This window comes from Ammodytes marinus (assembly GCF_949987685.1).
Source record: "Ammodytes marinus genome assembly, chromosome: 9".
NCBI lineage: Eukaryota > Metazoa > Chordata > Actinopteri > Uranoscopiformes > Ammodytidae > Ammodytes > Ammodytes marinus.
In genome coordinates, this window is record NC_137213.1 from 4,204,721 (window position 1) to 4,222,166 (window position 17,446).

The 17,446-nt window shown below is 41.0% G+C and overlaps 2 protein-coding genes across 6 annotated transcripts in view; one reads left to right on the top strand and one right to left on the bottom strand.

Moving 5' to 3' along the window:
- The window catches only part of LOC307256063 (cadherin-18-like), a gene marked incomplete at both ends in the record, with an annotated part of 184,029 nt that overhangs the window by 43,565 nt on the left and 123,018 nt on the right, over positions 1-17,446 (top strand).
- atg10 (ATG10 autophagy related 10 homolog) overlaps positions 12,920-17,446 on the bottom strand; it is a 341,626-nt gene continuing 337,099 nt past the window's right edge. For all 5 annotated transcript variants that reach the window (XM_080034697.1, XM_080034699.1, XM_080034701.1 and 2 more), the window contains one exon: positions 12,920-12,972. The gene's annotated coding sequence lies outside the window, so the exon portion shown is untranslated. The remainder of the gene's footprint in view (positions 12,973-17,446) is intronic.

Consider the following 17,446-nt stretch of genomic DNA (forward strand, 5'->3'; position numbering starts at 1 on the left):
CAAGGCCAGCCGGACGGGCACCGACGCCGGGCAGCGAAACACAGACGCCAACAGCGACGCCCCAGGGCGGACCGCCAGGCAGGGATAAATGATTAAAAACTATTTAAAAACAGTTAAAACGTAAGTTGCATAGATTGCTTCTAACCGCCCCGGGACAATCAATCCGCAGTAGTATAAATGTGCAAACATTTTAGAAATCAGTTCATCCTGGCCTGAGAAAAGGCAGAAAGAGTGTTTTATGGTCTCAGGGTTAGGATTACGGTAACAGGACAGCTGGGCCAAGGGAAGACTGAGGGAAAAAAACCTCATTCAATATATTATAATAGCGATTTTATAATGATAGAACGCCGGTTCCGTATGGGTGAATTATTCCTTTTGGCAAAACTTCTGTTTAGTATGAGTAAGTATGCCAGCTATTGGTGGCTAATGACAATACATTGAGAAATCACTGAGTTGGACTTGACAGCTCTTTATTTATTTGTGACATCAATATTTTAACATTAACCACTGCCCCATTATTCCCACTCTGCTGTCCACTGCTTAGCAAATGTTACAAAGGCTACGTACACCACTAAATGGCCATACTGGTCAATTATTCTAGCGCCAAAGGAATGAGTGATTAGAAATGGGACAGGTGACTTTTGGAATGACTACAGGACGGGTTGAATTTGGTACAAGCTCCTGACTGGTTGGAACTGACTCTTAGATAGGCTTCTGGGGCCTCATTTATCAACCGTACTTACGAGGGCGTAAGAACATTGCCACGCAAAGTATGGAATTTACCAAAATGTACTTAGACTTAGGAATGTGTGTAAATTTAAGCACAGCTCTGACCATGCTTACGAACAGAATCTAGTGGTAGAATAGCGATATTACAAGCGAGCATGGTACTTAAGAACATGTGGGATTTATCAATATTGATGACTTACTGGTGTGCGTACGATAGGCCAGTGCACGTTTGATAAATAAAGGTTTTTTTGTACTTAAGCACATACTAAATTTCATTCGTAAGAGTGAATTTAGAATCTTTTCTACACACTGTTGATAAATGAGGCCCCTGGTATTTGAAAGCTATTTGGGCATGTAACCCAATACATTTTCAAGGTGCTACCTTTTTCCAGTCATCGTCATCCACTATAGAAACGTGTGTTGTAACAGGCCCGCTCGGCAATGTGCTAATATTATGCTGTCTTGGACATTTTCTGAGAAAATGTGTGGCTGTACCATCAAAAATAATAGGCGTTTTTTTAAATATTTTGAAAGTAGGAACAACACAGGTGATCAAATAAATTATAGCTGGATTTCATTGTATGCTTCAGTTTCAGGGTCCTGTTATTATGAATGCTGGTTTACTGTCACAGCCTACTAGTACTCCTGAATACAACACAGCCAATGTTAATGTCAATGGAAAAACAGTGCCTTTTGTGGTCTTATGCAGGAAACACTGGTGCACCTAGTCATAAACCTAATTTTACTATCTCTAAAAATTGTCTCCAAATACAAATACATGGACCGAATTTGGAGCTCTGTAAGATGAATATGTTTGGGTTTCAAGCTGCTCCTTATATAAATAGTACAACTGAATAAAATAAGATTATTATTATTTATTTTTAATGTTACCCTATTCACCTGCAGTGTCTCACCTAATACATAATCCGAGCCTGATGGAGGGAATAACCTGAGTAAACAACAACTTCAAAGTGAAGCTTTGTATTTACAGACCTATAACGTTCTGAATGTGTCACTGCAGCTGGGCTGTAACTGTCTTCATCTACACGACCATATGTGTGTGTTCTCCACACGAATAAGAACAACAACAAAAAACTGCACCCGCAAATGAACAATTAATTTATATTTTTAACAGTGTTGAGCTACTTTAGACCGGATATCTACCCTGGGTGGGTGGTTACATAATAAAACCCTCAGACTGAATGAGCACAGCACCATCTCTCACTACAGATATGCCTTCCCTCTCTCATACCTTGTTTTCTAGTGCAGTATTTCTCCAATCCCCTTCTGCTCTTCCCTCAAATTATTCTCTTTGCTCTATTGTCTCCTTGTCAGCAGAGGATTGCTACCCACCTGCATGGATGTTGTGATTTGCTTCTCTTTTGAAGAAATAATGCTATTTAGGAAAATAACTATAATAGCCTAGTCAGACATATTTTATGTCCTCATCTTGATGGTCAATAGAGTTTCCCAATGGACAAGGTCACATGCCCACACGTGTTCAGGAAGCCTATACAGAGGCACACCAGTAAAGCAGGGATTGAATCACTGGCCTTGCAATGAATTGTCATTTGAGCTTTACCACTGATCTCTTTTTATGTGAACATCTGACTCCAGTCAGCAGGTTGCTGCTTCATAATTTGCATCTTTCTTTAAGCTTTTTATAAACCATCTTGTCTGTGTGTGTGTGTGTGTGTGTGTGTGTGTGTGTGTGTGTGTGTGTGTGTGTGTGTGTGTGTGTGTGTGCGAACAGGCTGTTTTACATGGTGCAGGGTGCTAAACCTGGAAGCAGATTAAGGCAGGTGGCATAGATGAAATGACAAAACACAACCTTACGAGTCTCCAGTATTCAGATGTTTGCTGTATTATAAGAAGCTTGAATCGACAACTTTACAACCCTCTAAGCATTGCATAAATCAGTTCAGGTCAAACACTTTGCCTACTGTTCAAACTAGGGCTGTCAAGCGATTAAAAAAATAAATCTAATTAATTACAGGCTCTGTGATTAATTAATCTAAATTAATCGCATACTTATATGACCCTTTTATGCCTGTTTATAAACAACTGTAGGCCTATAGCAGACCTGGGCATTGTGTGGCACATCCGGCCCGCTGGCTGTCTCTGACTGGCCCGCGTGAGGTCAATGGAAAATTAAGAATCAAACGTAAATAAATTTATATCATGCGTGGAATACAACGGCATTGCTTTTATTTTGAAGGCGAGTTTATATTTCGCGCAAGCGTATGCAGCTTACTCTTAGAGCAAGCTACACAGTCAACCTCCGCACTCGGGGAAGGGGGGCGATAATATCAGACAGACAACCTGCTTTTACGTTCACTTGTCTGATATTATCGCCCATCCCCCCCCCCCCCCCCCCCCACACACACACACACACACTCCCCCAGCGCCGATTCCCAACGACTGTAGAGGTTGGCTGTGTGTGTGGCTCACCCCTCTCCTACGTCTGTGTGGAGGTGTGGATGTCTCAAAGTTTACCAGATTGAGACATTTAACCTTAAAATGTAAATACTAGCCCAATAATAATAATCATAAAAATGTAATGGGGTGGTGTGGGGCAGGATCTGCTCGGTGGATTGTTTTATTCTGTACAGAGAACAATACAAGTAATAGATAATAATGAACAAAAATTGTGTTGCAATGTAGGATACTTTTATTTTTATTTGTTGTTATTTTTATTATTTTAAAGTCACTATAATGCAGGAAACAATTAGCCTGGCATTCCCAGACCTGCCACTAGGCGCTGGCAAATTAAATTTGCTGCGCGTGTTGGTCTGGACACGCTCCGTTTAAGCTTTATCAAGAAGACCAGAAATCTGGCTATGGTTTCAATTGGTTCTATCTAATACAGGTCCTTCTCATATAATTAGCATATTGTGATAAAGTTGATTATTTTCCATAATGTAATGATAATAATTGAACTTTCATATATTTTAGATTCATTGCACACCAACTGAAATATTTCAGGTCTTTTGTTGTTTTAATACTGATGATTTTGGCATACAGCTCATGAAAACCCCAAATTCCTATCTCAAAAAATTTGCATATCATGAAAAGGTACTCTAAACGAGCTCTTAACCTAATCATCTGAATCAACTAATTAACTCTAAACACCTGCAAAAGATTCCAGAGGCTTTTAAAAACTCCCAGCCTGGTTCATTACTCAAAACCGCAATCATGGGTAAGACTGCCGACCTGACTGCTGTCCAGAAGGCCATCACTGACACCCTCAAGCAAGAGGGTAAGACACAGAAAGACATTTCTGAGCGAATAGGCTGTTCCCAGAGTGCTGTATCAAGGCACCTCAGTGGGAAGTCTGTGGGAAGGAAAAAGTGTGGCAGAAAACGCTGCACAACCAGAAGAGGTGACCGGACCCTGAGGAGGATTGTGGAGAAGGGCCGATTCCAGACCTTGGGGGACCTGCGGGAGCAGTGGACTGAGTCTGGAGTAGAAACATCCAGAGCCACCGTGCACAGGCGTGTGCAGGAAATGGGCTACAGGTGCCGCATTCCCCAGGTCAAGCCACTTTTGAACCAGAAACAGCGGCAGAAGCGCCTGACCTGGGCTACAGAGAAGCAGCACTGGACTGTTGCTCAGTGGTCCAAAGTACTTTTTTCGGATGAAAGCAAATTTTGCATGTCATTCGGAAATCAAGGTGCCAGAGTCTGGAGGAAGACTGGGGAGAAGGAAATGCCAAAATGCCTGAAGTCCAGTGTCAAGTACCCACAGTCAGTGATGGTCTGGGGTGCCATGTCAGCTGCTGGTGTTGGTCCACTGTGTTTTATCAAAGGCAGGGTCAATGCATCTAGCTATCAGGAGATTTTGGAGCACTTCATGCTTCCATCTGCTGAAAAGCTTTATGGAGATGATGATTTCATTTTTCAACAAGACCTGGCACCTGCTCACAGTGCCAAAACCACTGGTAAATGGTTTACTGACCATGGTATTACTGTGCTCAATTGGCCTGCCAACTCTCCTGACCTGAACCCCATAGAGAATCAGTGGGATATTGTGAAGAGGAAGTTGAGAGACACCAGACCCAACACTGTGGATGAGCTTAAGGCCGCTATCGAAGCATCCTGGGCCTCCATAAGACCTCAGCAGTGCCACAGGCTGATTGCCTCCATGCCACGCCGCATTGAAGCAGTAATTTCTGCGAAAGGATTCCCGACCAAGTATTGAGTGCATAACTGAACATAATTATTTGAAGGTTGACTTTTTTGTATTAAAAACACTTTTCTTTTATTGGTTGGATGAAAATATGCTATTTTTTTGAGATAGGGATTTTTGGTTTTTCTTTACTTTTTTGCCAAAATCATCAATATTAAAACAATAAAAGGCTTGAACTACTTCAGTTGTGTGTAATGAATCTAAAATATATGAAAGTCTAATGTTTATCAGTACATTACAGAAAATATTGAACTTTATCACAATATGCTAATTATATGAGAAGGACCTGTATGGGCGCGCCAGAGCCCTTTATATGGTACTCTGGGGAGGACGTAACCGGATGACGACAGTGACGTGCATGCGACGTCGAAGCCGTGATAGTAAACATCAAAGATGGCTGCGGATATGTTGTGTGAGTTTGAGACTGCTTTGGCCTCGACCCTTAACGATTTGAAAGACGGCACTCAAATCTTTCATTAGCAAGTAAGTGGAATGTTCTGTTTTGCCGACCGACAACGGCAAACGTTTAATTTAACAGTTTAACAGCTGTTCGCTAAACGAAAGGGGCTTACGTCACCTTGTGCATCGCTCTGATTGGTTGTAGTGCTATCCAACTGCGTGCAGTGGCATTTGAAATGCACAAGTAGGAGCCGCCCCTTGAGTTGGAAATTACTATTGATCGTGGCCAGACCCTCTATCGTTCAAGATATCAGGGTCTGGATTTCCAGGCTAGGAAACAATGGCTTTGAAGCTCAAATTGTCTGGGGGTGAACCCCCAAACCCCTCACTTTGGTAAACCCCTCACTTTGGTTTCGGAATAACAGGTCTCTAAATTGGGAAGTATGGCCAAGGTTACCCTGCTGCTTGCACGTTTTGTTCAAAATTGCTATGGTAAATTTTGATTAAGTGGTATAATGTTGGCATTTTCATGGCTTTTTATGGCTTTTTCTTTGCCATAAAATGTTCTGCAGCTTATCAAAACCATATACTTTACTTCTTTTTATAAAAAGATACGACTAATATTGACCAGAATTGAGTTGAGCCTTTTGGTCCGGCCCTCCACAACAGTCCCTGATTCTGATGTGGCCCTTTGGAGAATTTTTTTTTTTTTTTTTTATTTAAACCTTTATTTTTCCAGGTAAAACATTAAGAACAGTTTCTTATTTACAATATCAATCTGGTCCAAGAGGCCCCACTAGGAGTAAAGGTACAAATAACAAATACACAAGCATGACTCACTTAGACAAATATAAAACGGATGTACAAATGCACAGCCTATGTAGAGTAACAAAATAGAAAACACAAAGCACTAAAAACTAGTTGGGACGGGCGTAGAGGTCTGGACAGGGTGTAATAAATAAGAAACAACACAAAAATGAAACGAATGTATGTGTGTGTGCGTGCGAGCATGTGTATGTGAGCGGATGCATTTGTCTGGGTGAAAAAAAATAATAATAATTAAGATTTTTTGGAATCAACAGGAGCAGGGGGGTCTACTAAAACAATGTTAAGTTTCTGCTTGAAGGCAGACTGTGAAGTAAACGCTGTAAGTTTGAGGGTGTCTTGAATGTTGTTCCAGTCAAAAGCTGCTGCAAAATGAAAGGAGTTTCGGCCGAAGGTAGTCCTGGGGCCTATCCGAAAACTTTTTTTTGCATAGGAAATCTCGTTTCCTATCGAGATGAACCGGAAGTACTCGGCGGATAGGTGATCCGAATTCCCAAAATGCTTAGGAAAGGCATAGGAAAGGAGCCTCGCTTCATCCTTCAACCCTCCTTTAGCATAGGTTACTCCTGACCAACCTATGCTAAAGGAAAGGAGATAGTGGTATCCCATAATCCTTTACGGCGGCAAGATTTAAAGCAACAGGCCACCGCCGGAGTTTACCGACTCTACACGAATACAAACGAGAGGTAAAACAGAAGAGAGGAGAGGAGAAGAGAGGAAGATTTAACTCGGCTAAAACAAAATACCCCCCCCCCCTCCCCCATTAAAGGCCTACTTCACCGGTTTGAATATGAAGGTGTATTGAATTCTGAGATTGTATGTAGTATAAATGTGCAAAAAAAAAAAAAAATCGGTTCATCCTAGCCTGAGAAAAGTCAGAAAGTACTTTGCAAATATTACTGTGATGTCACAGTAAAAGACATCACAGTAATATTTACAAAGTAAGTTTTTTTTTAACCCTATATTTCTCTTTCTGTGATGTCACAAGAAAGAGAAATATAGGGTTAAAAAACACTTTTTCTGCCTTTTCTCAGGCTAGGATGAACCGATTTAAATTTTTTTCGCACATTTATACTACATAGGATCTCAGAATTCAATACACCTTCATATTCAAACCGGTGAAGTAGGCCTTTAAGATAATAAAGAACTCATAAAAGACCAACATCATAATAGTTATTTTCGTAGCACATAATTTACACCATAAGAAAAGAAAATACCAACTTCACATTTAATGAAGTTACTGGGGGCAGTTCATTTCAACATCAACATAAGTGTAGCCTCTTTTTATTCCACATGTCAATTGGGATATATGGGAGTGATTCTCACTCTGTTGGCGACAACCTGATTAAAATCAATATGAAAAGAACGCATGGATCAAACGAGCGCTTGTTGTAGTCCATTTTCGGAGAATAGTGTAGTTTCACGCTAGACTCACGTCAGCAATACTCGCCGTCACGCAATGACGTCGGTTAGGAAAAGTGGAGTCGAATTCATTTGAAACAGCGCTGTCCTTTCCTATGTTCGATAGGAAGCACCTTTCATCTCTCCTTAACCCCGATGATGTTTAGGGGTTAAGGTATAGGAAAGGAGGCTTATAGGTTAGGAGATTGGACTTTTCGGATAGGCCCCTGGTGAGTGGGTTAGTGAGTTTGATAAGCTCAGATGATCTTGTGCGGTAAGTGCTTCTGGAGAGATGGAGGAAAGGTAAGACGGGGTCTTGCCCAGGAGTGTCTTATAAATAAACTGGAGCCAATGTCGGAGTCGGCGGGTTTGGAGGGAGGGCCAGTCCACCAGTTTGAAAAGTTCACAGTGGTGTGTATGAAAGGGAGCATTGGTGGCAAAGCGGATAGCTGAATGGTGAAGAACGTCCAGTTTGTGTAGCGCTGTTTTTGAAGCCATTTTATAGATTGTATCACCATAGTCAAGGATGGGCAGGATGGTCATTTTTACAAGTGTAAGTTTAGCAGAGCGTGTGAAGGATGCTTTGTTCCGGAAGAGAAAGGCCAATCTGGCTTTCACTTTAGTCTGAATATTGTTGATATGGACGGAGAATGAAAGGGAAGAGTCCAGCCAAAGCCCTAGGTATTTGTAGGACTTGACAAACTCCAGTTCGGAGTTGTCAGCGCAAAGGATCTTGGGTGGGCTGGAAGTGTTGTTTTTCCGATCGAAAAGTATGCATTTGGTCTTTTTAGAGTTGAGCCGTAGATGGAGGTTGTGGAAAGAGTGCTCAATAGAAGTGAGACTGTCCTGAAGAGTGGAGGCTGCGGAGCAGAGAGAAGGGCCAGATGCGTACAGGATAGTGTCATCAGCATAAAGGTGGATCCTGGAGCTGCCTGCAGCCTTGGCCACATCGTTAATATAGATGGAAAAGAGCATAGGCCCCAAGATTGATCCCTGAGGCACCCCTTTAGTAATAACTAGTGGCTCCGACAGAATGTTCTCTGTCTTGACCTGTTGGATTCGGTTAGTCAGGTAGCTGGCAAACCAGTTGCAACAGGTGGGGGATAAACCAATGCTAGAGAGCCTACTCAAAAGGGTCATGTGATCAACTGAATCAAATGCCTTGGCTAGGTCTATAAAGCTGGCAATACAGACCTGCTTGTTGTCCAAGTCAGTAATGATGTCGTCAAGGACCTTAAGTGTGGCTGTGATGCATCCATGGCCAGAACGAAACCCAGATTGAAGATCAGACAAAAAATCCAGTTGTTTGAGGACCAGCTTCTCTAGTACTTTAGCCAAGCATGGCAAGATGGAAATAGGCCGGTAGCAATTGGGGTCGGCGCTAGAGCCACCCTTAAAGAGGGGAAATATCAAAGCTGATTTCCAATCAGAAGGGAATGTGGAGAGATGAATGGACAGGTTGAATAACCTTGTGATTGGGTCAGCAATAAGATGAGCGGCTGCTTTGAGAAACTTTGGGTCCAACCCATCAAAGCCAGCAGACTTATTTGGGTCCAATCGGGAAAGTTCATCCCGAACCTCAGAAAATGAGAATGGTTTAAAGGAAAAGCTAGTGGTGATGGAGGGGGAGGGCAAAGTGAGTGGTGGGTCAGCAGAAGTGAAAGCTAGAGTGGAGTTTACAAAGTATTGATTAAAGAGAGAAACCATGCGACACTTGTCGGTAATGACAACCTTATCAAAAACCATGGATGCAGGTAAGCTTGGAGAATAGAGTTGGTTTTCCATGGACTTAACTGTGGTCCAAAACTTCCTCGCATCAGTACCACACGTTGTCAGCTTCTCCTTAAAGTAAGAGATTTTGGCTGACCTGATGGCCTGGGTGGATTTGTTCCTGCATTGCCTGAAGGCAAGCCAATCAGCTGGAGACTTAGAGGTTCAAGCTTTTCGCCAAAGATAATTTTTTCGACGAACAAGTTCTGCCAAGTCATGAGAAAACCAAGGGCTAAGGCGATTCTTAATCCGGTATCTTTTCAGTGGGGGTGTTTATTAATAATAAGGCTGAAAGTGTTCTTAAAGTAAGACCAAGCATCCTCAATAGAGGTGAATAAGTTGAGTCTCTCCCAGTCTGCGGCAGCAGTGTCATTGAGAAAGGCCTGCATGTCAAGCTTCTTCACACAGCGCTTGGATACAATTACTGAGGGGCATTTGACTGAAAAACCAGAGCGAACGCAAGCAATGGCACAATGGTCGGCCAAGCTATCGCTGAAAACCCCAGAACGGTAGCTAGAAGGATTATTTGTAAGAATAATGTCGATCAGTGTAGAGGATGAGGGAGATCTAGGGTTGTGTCGAGTGATTTCAGTTATGAGTTGAGTGAGGTTTAAAGCATCAAATTGTTGAGTAACAGTAGCAGGGGGGTTTAGCATATTCCAGTTCAAATCACCCATAAGGATGAATTCAGATGAGATAAATGGGACCAAAAGCTGACAGAGTTGTTAGGGTGTCAGCAGGGGCATCAGGTTTTCTGTAGCAAACAGCAACAGAGAGGGTGAAGCGTAAAGACAGTTGTAGCAGGAGCACCAATAATTCAAATTGCTTGGGAACAGACTTGGATAGAGCTACAGTGCAGTTAATATGATCTTTAACATACATGGCTACACCACCTGCTCTAGAGGATCTGTCCTGACGAAAAACATTGTAGCCTGGAATTCAGATTTCCATGTCGGTGGTACTTTTTTTCAACCAGGATTCAGAGATGGCTAGGATATGTGTTAACAGTATGTACCCAGGTTTTCAGAACATCAAAATGCCTAAGTAGACTACGAATGTTAACATGTAGGAAACCTAAGGATGTACTTTCACAGAAGTTTTCAAAAGTCAAGTTAGATGCAGGCACAGGGCCACTCAAGGTGCTTCACAGGGTTAAAATCAAATAAAGAATACAAATACAAAAAAGGAACAAATTTAAAACATGGATAAAAATACAACATTTAAATAAAAGAATTAAAACATCTGACCAAAAAAAAAATTACAGGTTAAAAGGGAAACAAGAACGTTTTGAGACCCGATTTAAAAGAGCTGAGCGTCTCAGCGGACCTCAGACTCTCTGGCAGTCCATTCCAGACATTGGGCGCATAAACGCTGAATGCCGCCTCTCCCTGTTTAGTCCTAGCTCTGGGGACTTTTAAAGGGATAGTTCAGGATTTTGGACATAGGGCCTGATTCCCAAGTTAGCCTTGGTGTTCTTTATCAGTGGAGACAGTTTTCAACACATTTAATTCAGTCCTTCTAGTTGCAGAGTTTGCTTGTGCTAGGCTAGCGCACGGCATTGGGGAAACACTAGCCTGCTACTAAAACAGTCTTACCCACTCCACAGTACACCCGAGGCTAATCAATTATAACGCCAGACTATCGATGTAAATGTCTGTGTTGATAGAATAATTTTAGAAATGAAATTAACCTCGCATATTGCATTTTGAGGGACTTGCTGTGTCTCAGCAGCAGTGTTTATTCCTGCTCGGCAGCGGCGGACTAATACCTAGGTTACCGGATCTATAATAGTTTGTTTACCTGCTGCTGTCATAGCTACAGACGCAGAGTACAGTGCACGAAGGAATTTTATTAGCCTATTCAATAAACAAGATATGGCCACGTTTGGAGGACATAGCGATGCGTCTGCTTTTGAAGATGATTATGAGGAATTTGTTGTATCCACCACCGAACCGTACCTGTACGAGCCGGAATACACTGATGAAGAACTGAGAGAGATGGATGCGCAAAGGGCAGAAAGAGAAAGCAATTAGCCCAGCTAGGTACCAAGTGTGTAGCTATACCATTAGCTAACGTTGTCACTCTCCAAAATGCATGTCACCATCAATCTATCAGTAGGCTAACATTATGAAAGGGGCACGCTTTTGTAGCCTACCAAAAGTTATTACCTGTTCATCAGTGGCTGTTAGTGCATCTGAAAAGACGGATGGCACCGCATTCGTTTTCAGTGATTTCTTGCTCTTTAGATTGCGGGGTTTCTCGAAGTCGTCCGGTCTGAAATGATCGCTACAAATACTCCGTTTGCGAACAGTTTCGGCCGGTGTGTTGATGTCCAAGCCAGCAGCAACAAGCCACACTTGAGTCCTTTCTGGATCTCGCACTGGAAATTGGTGAAAACTTTGTGGTGTCCATCTGTAGGGTTTATTTGTACAATTCCTAAATGCACACTGACGCACCATGTTGCCTAGTCGTTCGTTTCAGGTGCTGTCCCACGCTGCTCTGTTTACTTTCTGCTGTAGTGATTCGGTTACACAGCAAAGTAAAAGTCCGCTGCTGCTGAGAAAGTAGTCCCTCAAAATGCGATAATTCATGCGATGCGAGGTTGGTTTTATTTCTAAAATTATTCTATCAACACAGACAGTTACATCGATAGTATGGCGTTATAATTGATTAGCCTCGGGTGTACTGTGGAGTGGGTAAGACTGTTTTAGTAGCAGGCTAAGTGTTTCCCCAATGCCTTGCGCTAGCCTAGCACGAGCAAACTCTGCAACTAGAAGGACTGAATTAAATGTGTTGAAAACTGTCTCCACTGATAAAGAACACCAAGGCTAACTTGGGAATCAGGCCCTATGTCCAAAATCCTGAACTATCCCTTTAAAAGACCTGTCCCAGATGACCTAAGGGCTCTGGGCGGCTCATAACGTATCAGCAGATCAGTAATGTATTTTGGCCCTAAACCATTTAAGGCTTTGTAGACCATCATCAATATTTTAAAATCAATTCTTTGAGTGACAGGAAACCAGTGTAAAGACCTAAGAACTGGGGTAATATGATCTACTTTTTTGGTCCTAGTGAGGACTCGAGCAGCAGCGTTCTGAATTAGCTGAAGCTGTCTGATTGATTTTTTAGGAAGGCCTGCAAAGACACTATTACAGTAGTCAAGTCTACTAAAAATAAATGCATGGACAAGTTTTTCTAAGTCCTGCTGAGATATTAGCCCTTTAATTCTCGATATATTTTTAAGGTGGTAGTAGGCTGACTTAGTAATTGATTTAATGTGTTTTTTGAAATTCAAGTCGGAATCTATCACTACTCCAAGATTTCTAGCTTGGTGTGTGCTTTCTAACATAACAGATTTAAGCTGTGCGCTGACTTTTGATTGTTCATCCCTGGCACCAAAGACAATGACTTCAGTTTTGTCGCTGTTTAATTGAAGAAAGTTTTGGCACATCCAGTCATTGATTTGTTCAATGCATTTACACTCAACAAAAATATAAACGCAACACTTTTGTTTTTGCTCCCATTTTTCATGAGATGGACTTAAAGATCTAAAATTCATTCCAGATACACAATTGTACCATTTCTCTCAAACATTGTTCACAAATCTGTCTAAATGTGTGATAGTGAGCACTTCTGCTTTGCTGAGATAATCCATCCCACCTCACAGGTGTGCCACATCAAGATGCTGATCTGACATCATGATTAGTGCACAGGTGTACCTTAGACTGTCCACAATAAAAGGCCATCCTGAAATGTGCAGTTTTGTCTCACAGCAAAATGCCACAGATGCCACAAGCATTGAGGGAGCGTGCAATTGGCATGCTGACAGCAGCAATGTCAACCAGATCTGTTGCTCGTGCATTGAATGTTCATTTCTCCACCATAACGGCCCCCACACACATCCTGCGTCTACCTCTGGACTGGAGCGCGTCGCGTTACCTTACTGCTGCCTCTCTCGGACTTTTCTCGGACACACATGCAACGTCTCAGCAGCTGCTGCTGCTGCAGCGCTGCTTCTAAAAGCCCTATCTTTCTACATAGAGTTTTCATAGATAATTCCCATTAAAAATGAAGTTCTTCCATGTCATCTATGATGCATATGATTTATATTGAGTCTGGACAGTAATCTGTGCGCCCCATTGCCATTTTTTTTCTCTTTTTTTGCCATATTTTCGCTTGTTGGAAGTTTTATTTTGAAGGGGACACACCAGGAAATGGTGAAACTACAGCGAAAGCTGCCAGTATGAAGTCAATATGACTCTCAGCAGAGTATTTCAAAAATCACTTTACTGATTTATACGGGAGAGAGAGAGGGGGGTGTGGTCGGGGAAGAAGAAGGCCGTAGACACAGATAGAGCAACGGAAATCTGTTGCGCTCATCATGATCTTTTTTATTTCTTCACTATATTGGATCTCTATGTGTCATTTATCCAAAAATGAAATGCCAGAACTAATTGAAAATTAGGTTTTAAATCCCTCGGATTTTGATTGCACAATTAAATCGTGAAATAAAGGGATTATTCGCGTATACGACTGAGGGATGTTTTATTTTGAAATAAACACACCGGGTAAACGTGTAACTAGAGTGAATGCTGCTGGTATGACTGTCAGCAGAGTATTTCTCTATCAGTTAAAGCACAGAGACGCGAGAGAGACGCGCTGCTCTCAGAAAAAAAATAGGCGAGCCTCCTGAGGTGAAGGGGAGCGTCGCTGCAGACGTGCCTCCGACGCGCCTCAGCAGTGCGTCTGAGGTTGGATGTGTGCTCGCTCTACGTTGATTTCACAGTCTGTGACAAAAAGTCAGACGCAGACGCGAGGTAGACGCGCAGTAGAGGTAGGATGTGTGTGGGGGCCGTAAGCCGTCTCCAGCAACTTCGCACAGCCATTGAAGAGGAGTGGACCAACATTCCACAGGCCACAATTGACAATCTGATAAACTCTATGCGAAGAAGATGTGTTGCACTGCATGAGGCAAATGGTGGTCACACCAGATACTTTTCATTTTTTCATTTCATTTATTAAGGCTCACGGCCATAGCACATGGCATGGAGCACACAGTTCAAATTAAATCATTACAAAACAAAACAATGGTGTACGGCAAGAAAACAAAAAACAAAAACATTACTTAAACAATGGCAATACATGTCTCAGAAAGGCGCCTGTTTTAACAATAACCCCTGTTTTTTTTTTAACTCAAAAGCAAAATCAATTTTATCTTAGATGGAAAATAAACATAATATTTTGGCAGGTATTTTTCTCTAAAGTACACTACATTTACATTTTTACACTCAAAAAGAACATGATATTCATCACCAATACAATTGGAATCGCAGAGGTTGCAAGATCTTTCACTTCTTTCCAGCCCTTTGTACCTTCCAGTGACTTTGGGTATTCTGGTGTTATTTGTTCTGAAATTGCATATGGCCTGCCTGGACTTTTGGTTTTCATATAGCAAATATTTTTCTAATTTAAACTCTTGTTTAAATTCAATATATGTGTCACAGGAAGTCATGCTTGTAAGCTCGCTCTGCCATTTCTGAATGAATTGATCTTGCAACCTCTGCTCAACAGTTCTTTTCAGCCAGTTAATGTTGTTGTACTTCTGATTTATCCAAATGTATGACAACCCGCAGTCATCCAGTATCTTTTTCACCTGTGCTACCCAGGGTGAAGCATACACACCGCTGCTATGCAGGCTGTGTAGCTGATTGTACATGATTTTACTAAGTTTACTTTCTTTACTTTCTAACAGTCTCCCCCAATATCCAATTATTCTTTTTTTAACTGTAACACATAGTGGGGTACCGCCCAAGTTCTCCATATACCATATTACTGCAGGTTGTCATTTTAACTTTTAAGATGTACTTTAGAAATTTGAGATGTAGTTTTTCTAACAGATGTAGTTTTTCAAACCCCCACACTTCACATGCATACAACATAACTGGAGTAACCAACTTGTCAAAAAGGTCCAGAGTGGCATCTACAGCAAGCTGAAGCTTTCTGCATTTATTGAGTAAAGCGAACATTGCTTGCTTACGCAGTTCCTCAATAGCGGTTTTAAATGAGCCATTATAACTCATGATGACACCAAGATATCTAAAGCAATGTACAGTCTCTAAACTTTGACCGTTGCAGACAAACTGTAGTGTACTAGTATCCGCTCTCCTAAATCCAAAAACTGTAACTTTAGTTTTATCGCTATTAACTTTTAGTTTCCATTTCTCACAGAAGTCACACATATGATTTATAGCTTTCTGTAACCCTCTCTTAGTTGTAGACATGATAATAGTATCGTCAGCGTACATAAGTGCCATTAGTTGTATATAATTGTCTAACACAGCATCATCGAAAGTAATGGGCTCACAACCTTTTTGTAAAAGATAATCCTCTAAGTCATTAATGAAGAGGGCAAACAGCAGTGGTGATAAGTTTTCACCCTGTCTAACTCCTGTTAAACTTGCAAAAAACTCAGATTTAGCCCCATTAACATATACACATGATTTTATATTTTTATACATATTGATAACTACATTAAGGAATTTACCCTGGATGCCTATTTTTAAGAGCTTATGCCAGAGTGCATCTCTCCAGACTTTGTCAAATGCCTTACTGTAATCAATGAAACAGCAAAATAAACTTTTCTTTTTAAAGCAGTACAAATCAATAATTTGTTTTAGTAAAAATATATGATCAACGGTTGAGTAATTCTTTCTGAATCCTGCCTGGTTTTCCTTCAGGATAGAATTCTCTTCACAAAATTTACATAGCCTTTCATTCAATACATTTGTAAATAATTTACCTAGACAACTCAAGGTTCAAGGTTCAAGGTATCTGTATTATCCCCGAGGGGCAATTTGTTGTACAGCCAGCAGAAGAGAAAGATGACAAACATATAACATATAAGACAACAAATAACACAAACAGATCACATATTCAAAAGTGTGATTCCTCTATAATTATCACAGTCTCCCATATCCCCTTTCTTTTTATATATGGGCACGATTAGACCAAGCACCCAGTCCTCGGGGATAACACCAGAGTCCAAGATCTTATTAAACAAGAGGACATATAAAGGCATAAAAATAGTTGAGGTGCTTTTAATATATTCATTCAGCACTGTATCTATGCCTGCAGCTTTTCCTGGTTTTAATTTTCGAATAGCCTCATTAATTTCTTGCTCTGTGAAAGACACATTCAAAACACTACTGTCTATTAAATGTCCGTCACTTTGAAGTTCTTGGAGCTCATCTGTAGGTATATCCCCATCAGATAAGTTTTTAAAGTGCTCATGGAATTCCTCTGCTGAAATTGGACAAACGCTTTTGATTTTGCTAGAATCATTCAGCTTCTTCCAGTAAAGCTTTGGATTCTCAAATTTCATGCTCATTAACTCATCACTGAGTTTCTTCCTATGGGCCCTCTGAGCTTTGTGCAACACTCTCCTTTTCTCTTTACTTTTTTCCCTTAAACATTCAGCATTAGCTGCACTTTTATGCTTCTCAAGCATTCTTTTAACTTTTCTATATACTTGTCTTTTTTCTCTACATTCACGGTTAAACCATGCTGCTTTTTTACCAGGTTTAAGGTTTTTTTCTGCTTTTGTGTTTTTGGGAATGTAATCATTGCACTTTCTGTCATAATATCACAAACACACTTCGTTATTTAATTTACTGACATGCTGTCTACATTACACAACAGATTCTTGACCTTGTCAAAGTCTATGTTTGTTGTAAACTCAATTTATTTTTCTTTCTCCCATTTACCAATTAGTTTTTCAGCTATTGTATCTGTGAGCCTTGGCTGGTCCCTTACTGGTGTATTTGCCCTGCAGTATTCCCCTCCATGATTTACCTCCAAGATGACTTCGACAAGGCAGTGCTTATCAGAAAATAAGGGATCAAAAGAATGTACACATAATTGTTTTACCTTGCTCAAAACAAATGGCACCCCTATCATGTAATCAATTACACTATTGTCAACAGTTGTTGCATTACCAATGTGTTTGTCATCACCACATCTACCGTTTAATATACACATTGAAAGATTTTTACACATTTCTAGCAGTGCTTTACCATAATTGCCAAAATCTATATGTTCATCAAGGGATTTTCTTTTTAGTGGTATATTAAACATT